Raw genomic sequence first — 11,245 nt, forward strand, 5'->3', positions numbered from 1 at the left:
CCGTGGCCCCGCTCGGTGCAGCTGCCGCCGCGCCGCCGCCTCACCCGCGGCGCCGCCGCCCCCGTGCTCTCCGCGCCGGGCTCTCTCCGCCGGCCGCAGGATGGGCTGGAGCCGACGGGTCCCGGCGCTCCGTCACTTTCCGATCGCACCCACCCCCGCCGGAGCAGCGGGGTTTGGTACAGCCCGCAATGTACGGCGAGCGCGGGCGGCCGCACTTCCCAGCGGCGGGGCGGTCCCCGCGCACGCGCCACTCCACCTCTATGGCGGGACCCCTCCCGTCCCGCGCGTTCCCGACATGGAGTCCCGGCGGGCGGGCGGGAGGTGGCGGGACGGTCGCTGGAACGGGCCTGTCTTCCGGGCGTGGCGTTCCCGGGGTCCGTGTGAGGAGGTCGCCTTTACCTCAGAAGGTGGAAGCGTCCCCGTCCCCCCGCCAGCCCCCAGCAGGGAATTGCCCCAGCTTCCAGCACCCTGCTCCGGTGCGGAAGGTCCCGGGCAGGGCCCCGGCCCCCGCGGAGCGCCCGCCGTCCCCTTGGGGCCCTTGGCGGAAAGGCGCAACACAAAGTTGTTAAGTGGCGGTAACAAAGTAGAGTCGCTGTGGAGACGAAGTAGCCGAGCGTGCTCACGTGCCCTGGGCTCAAGGGCGCGCTGTGGGAGCCCTTGGGCTTCGCATCGCCCTGCGGACACCCAGTCTGCTGCTCAGAGCGCTCGCAACTGAAGAGATGAGCGCTTTTAAAAAAAGCTTTTAAAAAGGGATTCATTTAGAGCATATAGTGCAGTTCTCCGTAGGACAGTCTTCTGGAGTAGGAGTCTTCTGGAAAACAGACATTTATTTCTGAAAATTCTCTATTGTTCAAATTACTCAAAACTCATGTCAAAGTAATTGCTTTCCCTTTTTTCAAATCAAGCCCTTGCCCATTTAATTTCCAGTGCTTGCAAATTTATCATTAAGCCTTAATGCTTTCCTTTGTGTTCTCTTTTAAAATTAATTTATTAGCTCGTTCTAGACATTTTAAACACCATTTCAGTTTTCTCTATTTTCACCCCAAACCCCTTTATTTTTCTATTCTGCTGGTTTAAAGCTCTTCTGTTTGCTGGCCGCGGGGCGGGGGCCGAGGTTGTAACTTTAAGCTTTTGGTTGCTTGTTATTTTTTGCAAGTGTTGGACTGTATCTGTGGCACTTTCTCCTTTTTGTAGGACTGAAGGCTCTTTTTTAGTGGTAGCATTACCCACAAGCTTTTGAGTTAAACTCTTAGAAATTAAAATATATATTGGTACAATTTAATTATGCTATTTAACCATGCTGTGTGAATGTATTAATTGTACAAGATCAGATATCACAAGTTAGATGGCCGTTAACGAAAAACATCTTTATCTATACAGTACCCAAACATTACAGAGTACATATTTTCTAAATTTCTCTCATACGAGGAAGTTTAGTCCTCAGTTAACTCTTGTAAGATGGAAACATAGATAAAGGGAGGTATTTTCAAAACAAATAATTTATGGTGTTCAGCATGGGAGAATCATGTATTAATTTTCTGAAACTATGAATATTCACAATTAGCACAGACTTTAATTAGGTACCAAATCCTCAACTATTCTGCACACTCTCTTCTAGAAGGCTGCAGTTGAGGAAGCACAATTAGGGAGTCACAATTAAGAGGAAGAACATGAACATTTGTTACTTCTTTTATGGTAAGGTATTTAAATTTTTTTCTTGGATTTAAATGTATTTAGGAAATAACAATTCCTACCTAAGTCACAAAACTTTAAAATCTGGATATCCTTTTCATAAAGCGTCTTTGTCAACAGTGGCCAGAGAATTACCACCTGAAAATACAGAACAGGGTATTGCAGGAGTCTGAGATGAGCAAGTTGTGAGCATTATTGTATGTGTTGCTAAGGTCATCTCCCCACTCCCACAGTGCTGCCTGCATTTCCAAAAGAACAAAGGTTTTCATACAATCTATTAGGAAATAATTATAATGAATCTGCCAAGAGCAAGACTAAAACCTGTGTGTATGCACCAATGCTTTATGTGAGTGGATACATGATTTATGCATCAGTGAGTTCAGGTCAGTGTTGGCTCTGTGGTGGGGCTGCTCCTACCTGCTGAAGCCCAGATGTCGATCATCTGAATTACCGTGCTGGGCAGACATGCCCAAGACAGCCAGCGAAGAAAGTTGCCATTTGGCAAAGTGTGACCAATAAATGGTGTCCTCAGCTACCTCAGTCATGTTTTGATGCATTCCTTGATGAGAACAGATGTGCAGACATACTTTAAATCCTGCTTGACCAAGGCTTAGTGTTGTCTTTCAGCAGCTGTACATAGCAGAGGCACAGATGGGGGACAGATGGAAATTCTGGAAGTTTTTGTAGGATGGTCCTATGGAGAAGTCAACTTCTTCCCAACAAATTCTTATCAGTTCTATATATATTGTTGATTACAGCAGGGAGTGACACAGGTTATTTTCTACTATATGCATATGCCACCTTAAAACATTTCCACCACGTACACAAATTTATGTTTCTTTGATTACATCTGCTACCAAGTCTGCTCACTGCCCTAACCACTATTGCAGTATTTCCTGAGTTCTGCTTGTTGTTTTTTTGCATTTTTTTCTCTCATCTGATACTTCTGTTTCTCTGTTTGCATTAACTTGTTTTCTTTTCTCTTATGTAATTAATTCTTTTGGAAGGAGCTGTCTATTTTGTTTATGTTTATGCTACATCTAGCACTATATTATTCTGGTACAGAATTAGGAATTCCACAGCCCTACGATAATACAAACACTATATGAAATGTGCCACTATACCACCTACCACTGTATCTGAAAGCTGTTTTAGAATGCAGTCTGAACTGACAGTGAACAGTCCACATTCCCCATCACCACCATTTAATTTGCAAATGCCTTCTATGTTACTATCTGCTCTTCTTGTCTTTGATTTAAAACCCTATTTTTAGAGTAACATATTTCTTAGCCTTTCTCATGTAGAAAATGAGAATATTGACTGGATTATTTATGTTACATTCATGTTATATTCAATTTTTACTAGATGAGTTAGTCTGCATTATCGATGCAGATAATAATATTAATTTCTTTTAAAATAATGTTTTTCTTCTGAAAACAAGAAAAATGAAAGCAGGAATGGACCTTTATTTCACTATAGCTATTTTTAATATAGACTTTTATTGTGGGTATTTGTCTTCCATGTAGTAATGTGCAAAATATATGTATAAACTGAAAAAATCTTTTGTGATTATAAAAGTCTTTTGTGATTATACACAGCAGTAGAGTATTATTCTTGTAGTTTTCTCTTTTTTTTAAGTTTATGAAGAATTTTAAATGTGTGATTATCTAATCTGCTTAAACCCCTTTAATTTTCAGTAAGAAGCGGACGCTCATTGCACTCCTGGCCACAAGATGGCAGCACTGAATAGATTAAAAAAATAGCAGTTCAACAGTTTAAACTTGCACAACCTACAATAAGACTAACAAAACCCACACGGTTTTGTCCATGAAATAGGAAAATAAACAAAAGTTGGGCTCTCCCAAAAAAAATTTATTAGTTAGTCATCAAGTGCTTACTTCAACTCCCAGATTTACTCTATCCTTCCCCAGGATCTGAGATTGCTTGGAAAAAAATTTGCAAATGTCATTTTTTTCCATCTATTATTAAAAAGGGGCACCCATTTATTTTCATGTCATTGTAGCTAAGAACTTAAACTATCTGTCTGAGCAAATCTAGTTAGTTTTTCTTTCTTATCTGTTTTTTCCCCAAAAAAATTGCTAAAAAATATTCTGCAACATTATTGACAAACAAAATTGTGTATTTAGAACTTGTATTTAAAGATCAATGAGCTGTCAAGACTTTATGATGCAGTAACTGAGCCCAAATTATTCTACTTACAGGAATTTTCAGATATTAAATAGCTTTATATATGAGGTATCAAAAGAGTAAAAGGTTTTGGAGCTTTTGTGTTCAGTTACAAGGTTGTAAATCCTTCCTGTTCAATAAGTGCATCAGATGCCACAACAGCGCGGGTACTTGCTGTGGGCTGGCTGAATCAGATATCATAATTTACCGACAAACAAGCAACCTGGCATAGAAGACATTTCAGTGTTCCTATTTATCATATTGTTCATCTAAGCACTTGGAAAAAGAATGCAAAAAACTTCTAAAGAAGATATTAGGTGACTTTATTTTCTGAATTGTTAAAAATGAAGGAGTCCTGGCTGAGTCATCATCTGGTGGGCTTTGACTTAACTACTGGGATTTTGCTTTCTGTTTAATTTGAATATGAAACTACCCCTGAAATTTACTCTAGTAAATAAGCAATTGTTTGTAGTTTTCATGATTTAGCTTATATGCATAAAATCCCAAAGCTACAGAGCTGAGGACATAGAACTGTTCAAACATCGTCACTCATCCCTGCTGGTAGAAACAAGAGAGAGAGAGGGAGAGAGCCATGAGAGCATGCTGCACGCAATGGGAGGGAAGCCGCAGTTCCAAGAAAGTTCTGTTACCTCTACTGGGTCATGAGCCAGAAATATATTTGTTTTTAGTACCAGCAGTGAACCAAACAATATTATTCTAAATGTCTCTCCTTCCACATTGATTCAGAAACTATGCAGTTTCTTCAGAAAGTGATTCAAGCTCTTTTTTTAGCAGTATCTTTTTATAAAAGGCTCACCGATCATGTGCACCATTGTAAATGTAATTTTTTAAAAATCATAGTGAAGTAATCCTTTCATGGAGATACTGTAACACAGTGAAAAGATATTGCTCAATACCTCAAGTCTTGTGTCCAGTTCTGGGCCTGTCACTTCAAGAAAGACATGAGGTGCTGGAGTGTGTCTGGAGAAGGGGAATGAAGCTGGTGAAGTGTATAGAAAATAAGTCACATGAGGATGCAGCTGAGGGAGCTGGGGGTGTTTAGCCTGGAGGAGTGTCAGGGGAGACCTTACTGCTCTCTACAACTCCTTGAAAGGAGGTTGTAGCCAGGTGGAAGTCAGCCTCTTCTCCAAGGCAACCAGAGACAGGATGAGAGGAAGTGGCCTCAAGCTGTGATTGGAGATGTTCAGGTCGGACATCTGGAAGAATTTCTTCACTCAAAGGGTTGTCAGCCATTGGAGCGGGCTGCCCAGGGAGGTGGTGGAGTCACCATCCCTGGAGGTGTTCAAGAAACAACTGGATGTGGCACTTAGTGCTGTGGTTTATTTCACAAGGTGGTGTTCAGCCAAAGGTTGGACTCAATTACCTTGGAGGTCTTTTCCAACGCAAACGATTCTGTAACTCTATGATTTTATGAGCAGCTACTGTGAGAGGAAGGCAGCTGCTGCTTTTGGTTTGCTAGGCACAATGTTTTGGAGAAAATAGTCAAGTAAATCTTGAGTGGTTCTACCACTGTACTAAAAATGTAAACCTCAGCATACAGCTCTACAACATCTGTGTGTGCAGTATGTATAAATATACACACAAATGGAAGAAAAACACTTGAACTTGGTGACTGCACAACTCCTAGTGATGATGACTCTTAGGCACCACAACTTAGTTTCAAGACAAGGTTGAATTTGCAGAGCTGTTGTTTCCAGAAAAAAAAAGAAAAAGGGAAGAAGAGCAAGTAGTATATGTCTTCACTAAAATATGATAAATAGGAAATGTCTAGAGCCTATTCCTAAAATGTCATTTTCCAAATTAAACTACACATCATTCCACTGGCAGTTTCCTTGGGTTTTCTTGAGAAATTATTTCATAAAGATATATATGTCTCTCAAATAATCCAGTAAAACACATTTTTCATACTTAATGGAGATGGAAACCTTCTGTAATGTGCAAAAGTGCTGGACATATAGAACAAGAAAAAACAGCTCATAAATAAACCAACTGCCAAATAGCATCATAAAGGAGATAAATTAGTTGAGCTACCATTTGATGAAATATATATCCTTTTAAGAAAAAATATGTTGCTTTAGCCATTTATCTGTATCACTGGTAGATTAAGAACTAACAATTCTTGACACAAAAAAAATACAGAAGCTCTCTCACATAAACACACTGCAAATAGCCTGATAATGTGTTGTACAGAATACTCTTCCATTTAGTTATTTTTCACTTGTACCTCTTCCTTCTCTTTATAGCTCCCAGACACCTTTACCTTGCTCCATTTATTCAGCAGCTTTTGCTTCTCATTTTATATTCTGCATTCTTGCTCTTCACTGTCATTTACAACCATTTACCACCAACAAAAAAATCTGCTCCCTGATCAAAAACAACCTACAGTTGCTAGAAAATCTAGTCTACATCCACTCTGTTAACCAAATGCAAATTCTTCTTAGTATTTTTTTTCATTGAATATTTTTTAATAAATATGAACTCTTTGTATGTGTTTGTCTTTTACTGCATTATCCAAATGTTTGATGTCAGTCACCTTTGTGTGAGGTAGTTCCTCAATGTCCTATTAGCGCCAGCCACTTCCCTGCAGTGGCTCACTGTGCCTTACAGGATACATCTTTTTTAAGGCATGAGCATATGCCAAAAGTTTGCACATTTCTGTGGCACAGTGTATTCACATTAAACTACGGACTGTTTTCTGTGTGCTTCTTTTAACACAGCCTGTTCAGAAGACTTTTAATACTAAAGTTTTATGTATTTAAATTTTAAATACAATTCAAGCAGCTGTTTGGAAAGTCAATATTCGTGCTATAAGTACAAAATAATGCTTTATACATACCTTGTATTTTTCACCTAAAAAGTTCAAAAACCTCTACAAACAGCAATAAATTGTAAATGGTTATGAATACTGTGAGATACATGTTATATTCATGTTACGAGAAAAGTGTTATATAAGGAAAGTTCATTATTCAGGACAGGAAAGGAGAAAATTTCAAGTAGTAGATCTAAATTACCATTCTTTTTTCTGCTGCAACAGAAATATCATTATGCATATATCAGTCAATCCTTTTAACATTACATTGTTCCCTAGTCAGAATATTATTTTCCCATTATAATTATTTCTCTCACAAAATGAATATGCAACAAGTGAGTATGCAGCAATCTATAGAATGTCAAATTATTTGTCAGACTATGGGTTTCTCCACTGTTTTGTTTGTTCTTGCTCCAGTGTGTGGGGAGACAACAGCGCTGGAGACCTGACCTAGGACTGGTATATGAGGAAACAAGAGAGTTTGGATCCTGTCAATTCTCCTTCTCATTACTTACAAACACCATACCAGGTATCTAACTACATATTCACAAATCATTTTAGCCATTTGTGCTGTTGTTCAAGCAGTGATTAATAAAGTGATCACAGTTTAGCTGCTGGTGTACTCTGATTTGCTTTGCTACGTTTTGGTGCATCAGTAAGTACCTCCTCTCAAACTGCAGGACATGCCAGACAGTAGCATATCACTTGTGATACCTGTTTTGTATTTACAAAATTTAATTTCTTATTACAAACCCTAAAAAAGTAAAAAAAAAAAAAAAAAAAAAAAGCAAGCAAACAAAGACAAACCACATTAAAATGTTGTATTTCATCTTTGGGGTGTAAAATACTGTAACATTACTGCAAGTTATTATTCAAAATCAAATCATTACAAACCCAAGAAAATCACAGTAATGATATTTTTTAAAATGGACCTAGAATAGTACTTGATACCCCCTTCACCAATAATAATGCCCAACCCTTCCAAATAAAGAAATTCTGTTGTTTATGTGACACAAGGTAGAGTAGAGCTAGCTGAGGTACTGCAAAGCCTCACAGCTGTTAGGCCAGGCTTCTCACTAAGCCAGACCTGGGACTCCTCAAGGCTGTTCTTTCCTGTGCTTCTGGCTTACACAACCCACAAAAGTCAAGGTGGTACCTTAGCACAGCACTAATTTAGGCAGTATCAATTTTCAGAGGTTCCAGTGATGGGCAGTAGAAAATAATAAGAATAAAAGGATCACCAATTTGTTCTTATACTACTCATACCGTTACTCAGTCTTATTTCCAACTTAATATAGTTTAAGGAAGGAAACATTACTAAATATTTCTAATTCTACAGCTGTGTAACTTAAAAAAAAATCTATATACATTTGATTTACAAAGCTTTTACCTTTTACAATATTGTTCAATGTTTGCCTTTCTAAGGGGGTGCCATTTCTGTTTCTATTTGTGAGCCAATGGAAATCCATATTTTTCTTGCATTGCTAGGAGTTTATAAAAGGAAATAATAGGTAAAATTAATTATTAGTCTTATATTTTATACTCATTGAAGTGTTCTTCTTGCCTAATCTGTTCTCTGTTTCAGACTGATCAGGATTCTGTTGCAGCATGCGGATATTGGCTACTTCTGACTTTCATCATATTTACAAAATAAATTGCGAAAACAGTGGCTGTGTGTTGACTGTACTTTCCTGTGATCACTCTGCAAGTTCTGCTCTTGTCCCTCTGTTTCCTTGTAGGTAATGAAAGAGTAGAGGTAGGGTTATTCAATGATCAGTTAAAACTGGAGTGGTCCACGAGGAGACCTGTGGTGGAATTATGAATCATTAAGTATCAGTATTATACCAAATAAGATGCCAGTCTATTTTTCTGTGTTTTACCTGTATTATCTTCAAATGTCTGGATTCTAATTAAAGGGAAATTGACAACTAAGCTAGGTAGCATATCCCTCTTGCTGTCATTGTTTATGCCATGACAATCCATGAACATTTTTACAAGAAAACTAAACAGGCATTTCATAAGATTAGATGATTAAATGTATCAAATTCTTTCAATCCCCTTAAAAAATCTATTTTAAAGATATCTATGAGACCCATATGTAGAATCAGTTGTCTGAAAATTACATATATAGCATTCCTACTGATGTATTGTGCATTGGGGAAATATCTACGTTCTCTGCAAAGAGCACCATGTTTCTTTTTGGTGCTCCAACTCCCTGCTCATCTATTACCCCTCCTTGGTTAAGGTAGTACTTTTCTCTGTGTGATGGTGCCATGGATCAGACTTAAGAATTGATCCATGTTGAAAGAAACTTACTGGCTTTGCCCACACCAAAAAAAAAAAAAAAAAAGGGGGCAATTAAAAAGTAATTGCTGCTGAATCATTGATACTTCCTTAAATCTGCAGAACATACCATCATAATCATTCCAGGTTAGAGAGAAAAGATGACTCAGGCAGTCATTCTGACGGCAGCAAAGAGCCGGGATTTCAAGTTTATGTTCTTACATAAATTACGAAAATCATGATGAATCCTGACCTGTGTGGCCTTCTTATGCATTGCTTTTGGTCTCAGCATTTGACATTAAATGGGTTCATATCAGGCATTGGTCCCAATTCAACGAGAACTGGTTTTCAGTTGAAGTGAGGACTTCTGTGGCAAAGGTCAGTCTGGCCTCAGGTAACAAACACGGTACCTCAGCCCTGCTACGGTAAGAACACAACACTTGCTCTTCATTCCCTTCCTCTTCCAGCCCACCAACTTCAGCGAGCTGCATCAAGAGCCGAATCTGGTTAGTCATCTTTGTATCACCAGGGTCTAAATCCCTCTGGCAGTTCACTCAAGTGGTATAAATACTAATAAATTCTTAGTTAAACATTTCAAAGCTGTTTACGACTTACTTGAAAACTAATAGAAAGTAACTGCTTGTCCAAATGCAGGCACCAAGAGTTCATGGAAATTCTCAGTTTGTTTATAGGTAACTCACTCCAGTGGTTTCCATTATTTAACACACTCATTTGAAATTTCATCCTGTTTGTAATAAGACTTCTACCTTCAAAAATATTTTTGAGGTGCTGCTAGTATCCTAACAACTATTTTTGGCTTTTTGAGTATACTAGGCAAAGCTGGAATTTCTTCCAAAGGTTTCAGCAGAGTAGTTTAACACTTGCCTGTTCATTTGATTATCTTACTATTCTAACAAACATTTTTAATTGACAAGAGATTTTCTAGTAAAACATACCTTTTAATGAATGAGCATAACAATAGTGTACCTAATGGGTGAGCTCTTAAACCAGAAGCGAATTAACTATGGGAAGAGAAACTCCTATTTAAAACCAAGAACAGACACATAATATATAGGCAACAAACAAAGGGAGGGAAATATAACTCAAAACAGGAAGGGGGTGTTAAATATTTCAACAAAGGAAATGTAGAATGAAAACTGAAAACTTGCACAAGCAATAGTGATAATTGAAGATTCTGTATTTTTTCCACTAGATTGCGATTTTGATAGCTATTAAATAACTCCCGTGAAGCAAATTAAAGAACTAAATCCTTAAAGGCAAAACCTTTGCAAATAAATATGATTCATCTTTTATGAAGTCAGAGATAAGAGTTATTTGTTTTTTAAAAACACAGGAAATCAATACGCAGGTTCTCTTCATGCCATGAATAAGACTGAGTGTTTGACCTGTATGGACCTATCACCAATCCTGACACCCACATCCTCCAATTCTTCAATGACAATGAGTTATGTGAAATTAACTTAGGTTTTTCACGTTTATTTAGCACACCGAGTAGTTTCTCACAGTAAAAAAATGACAAACCCAAACCATAAAAACGGGTAAAAACATTACGTAACTTCAGAATATATGTGCAGTGATGTATAGACATCTAATTTAAAATATACTGTAGTATCACCCCTTCTTACACTACTTTGTAAAACACTGAGCAGCAATAAGACATATGAGATTCAAACACCACTAGTAACAAAGTTTATGGCTTATGCATTTATTGCACTTCAATATTATTAACCCTGAGACGACGGGCCCTGTGCTCCCAGCAAAGGACGTGCTCACACCTGCAGCACAACCCCAACATGACTCAGGGTATTTGGACGTAATACCGTGGCAGCGAGCGAGGAAACACGCACGTCGCTCCCGCTTGTTGCCTCTTGGCAATTTCTGACTTATTTAGCCAAATAAATGTAAAATACGATGTCATACCAGGAATGACTGATGTAAGGGACATGCTTTCACTAGGCAGAATTACAAAACAACGTGCGGGCAGCACCTCGGCGGGGCGGCCTCTGGGCAGGTTTCCGTGTCCGTGAGGGCTCCGGCACCGCCATGGGGACAACCGAGTGTTGAGCTGCGTCCCTTCCCTAGGTCAGCGAGGGGACAGCCAGGGCTGAACCCGGCGGGGGGGGGGGCCCAACCACCCTTATCGGCGGGGCCCGGCCGGCACAGCGAGCAGCCAGCACCGCCCCGCCATCGCACGCCCGGAGCGCGGCGGCCCCGCGGCGGCCCCGGCTGTTA

At 39.4% G+C, this 11,245-nt stretch overlaps 1 protein-coding gene and 1 long non-coding RNA gene across 3 annotated transcripts in view; one reads left to right on the plus strand and one right to left on the minus strand.

The window, feature by feature from the left end:
* CUL2 (cullin 2) overlaps window positions 1-140 on the minus strand; it is a 42,452-nt gene extending 42,312 nt beyond the window's left edge. Inside the window, exon 1 of the mRNA XM_042043194.1 lies at window positions 45-140. The gene's annotated coding sequence lies outside the window, so the exon portion shown is untranslated. The remainder of the gene's footprint in view (window positions 1-44) is intronic.
* An 87-nt stretch (window positions 141-227) lies between these two features.
* LOC121671462 lies at window positions 228-8,378 on the plus strand. 2 transcript variants are annotated; one of them, XR_006018527.1, is made up of 4 exons: window positions 228-407; window positions 1,619-1,695; window positions 7,127-7,238; window positions 8,295-8,378. It is a non-coding gene; the product is annotated as an uncharacterized LOC121671462 (long non-coding RNA). The 2 variants fall into 2 exon arrangements; XR_006018528.1 differs by having other exon boundaries at window positions 245-1,695.
* The last annotated feature ends 2,867 nt before the right edge of the window (window positions 8,379-11,245 follow it).

The sequence above is a fragment of the Corvus kubaryi genome, unplaced genomic scaffold, assembly GCF_017639235.1.
Source record: "Corvus kubaryi isolate FWS band 111438036 unplaced genomic scaffold, C.kubaryi_AGA036_p1.0 37398, whole genome shotgun sequence".
Lineage (NCBI taxonomy): Eukaryota > Metazoa > Chordata > Aves > Passeriformes > Corvidae > Corvus > Corvus kubaryi.